Below are 2,257 nucleotides of genomic sequence, written 5' to 3' on the forward strand. Positions count from 1 at the left end.
CCCCTGTGAAGTAGCGCACTCTGAACGTTCTTAGGATTGTTTGAGAGGATAAAGTGAAATTGCAATAGACGCATTATAAATAAGCGCAAAAATAATTATATAATAAATCAAGAGTAGCAGATCCAGGAATTCGAAAATTTATGATTAGGGCATCTCTAAATGGCCGGAAATTTGGCCTACACTCTCGCACTTAAATTTGGATATATTTTTTCCCTTAAAAAAATGAAGTGGGGGGGGGGGGCTGCTCAGAACATTCTTTATCCAGAATAGTCATAATCACGAAAAATGGACATGAAAAACCAGATCATATCCTAAAACAAGCAACAGTCACTAAGACATACATCAGGAGCCGACTCGATGGAGTTTAATGTCATACCCAGGGAAGGGCACAGATCTGCTTTGAAAGGTGGAGGGAAATGGCATTTTGTGAGTTGACACCCACCTCAGCCCCACCATGGTTGGAGCTGAGGTGAGAAAATTTGAGGAAATATTACCTCTAGATGGCCAGAAATGACACTTTTAGTAACATTAATTATCATCACATCACTATTAGTCAAAATGAAGCGCCAAAAAAAAAAAAAAAAAAAAAAAGATCTTTTATCAGGGATTTTTGACAACCATAGAGATCTTATTAATGTGTGTGTGATATACCATAGAAAACAAAGCTTAAAAACATTGTCTTTGAGTATGTACTTCACATAGGGCTACTTCAAAAACGTGATTTCACAAACAACTCGGCCCCACCATGGTTGGGGCTGAGGTGAGAAAATTTGAGGAAATAGTACCTCTCGAGATGGCCGGAAATGACACTTTTATATAGTAAAATTCATCATCATCACATCACCATTATAGTCAAAATGAAACGCCAACAAATTTCTCATGATATTTTATCAAGGAACTACTTAATATCCAGGACAACTTAGGCCTAACTAGCTTACTAAGCTTTAACTATATATACTATACCGGTAGTAATTATGATCAACAAATCACAACTTTTTTCGCATTTAGCACAGTTTTCTTCACTTTTTATTTGCTATTAATAATTATCAATTATTACTATCGTCATCATCATCATTGTTATTATTATTATTATTATTACTATTAGTAGTAGAATTATTAAACAAAAATTTAAAGAAACTTGCAAAAGGATAAAAACGAAAATGAACCACAGTATCGCATTTCTATCTTAAAAGACCTGGCCTGAGATTTATGGATTTAGGCCTATGTGTTCTATTAGGCCTATGTATAACGTGTATTGATGCATATTTATATTTAGAAGTATTCATTTTGAGTGATCCCAGGAAAAAATTTGTATTGGCTCAAGAATAAGCTCTAAAATTTTAAAACTGTGTAAAAAGGGAGAGAGCCGCGGCTCCCACGGCTCCCCCCTCCCCCACCTGGATACGTCCCTGTCTTGGAGTAGGGGTAGTTACATAATTACTTTCTCAGGACCAATATTTAATAATAGACGTAAATGTGTGGGGTTGTAGGGGGTGTATATTTTCTGGGGGTGTGCAGACTGGATCGAGTTGAGGGAGACCTGCTGAGACAACTAGCCTTCTGGAGTACGTAAGAGGATTATCCTCTTTTCCATGTTTTATTTTTAAGGTGGGTGCAGGGTTTTTAAAAGTTTCTTTACTTTTAATGCTTAGTTTTTAGCATGTTTAATTATCTAACTTATCTTAATTTTGTCTCTTCAGTAATGATTTCATGGAAAGCAATAAACTATTACCTATTCTTTGTATACCTTTTTGGGTGGGGGAGGGTCTGGGGAGGGGTGTTGGTTGTTATGTATTTATAATACTTTGCCAGCTGTGGCAAAATTTGCTCCACGTATGTATGGGGTGACTTCACTAATGCACTATTTCACTTTTACAAACATTAAACAACCAATCAACATGCTATAGCGTGGTACTTTTTTGGTCTACTATAGTCATGAGGACAGGGGTGGCGCCAGCGGGGTGGTCGGGGAGAAAAAGCATAGTTCGTCGGGGAGAAAAAAATTATATGTATTTACTACATATTATTAGTAGACTTTAAAATCAATTAAAAATAAGCCTTTAAAACCCCTAAATTGTCAAAATTTTGGGGGGGCTCGCCCCCCCCCCCCATACCACTATCGTAACCTTTTAATCGAAGCTCGACCACGCCCACTTTGCTTTGCTTGTAACAAATTTGGTTTATGTAATTGGCGTGAAATATATATTTCACCCCGAAGTGTTTCCCTGAACTGCTGTTGTCCGAAAGCTCTGGTTCT

Source organism: Anneissia japonica, unplaced genomic scaffold, assembly GCF_011630105.1.
Source record: "Anneissia japonica isolate Jap-2015-1 unplaced genomic scaffold, ASM1163010v1 scaffold287758_len931624_cov196, whole genome shotgun sequence".
Lineage (NCBI taxonomy): Eukaryota > Metazoa > Echinodermata > Crinoidea > Comatulida > Comatulidae > Anneissia > Anneissia japonica.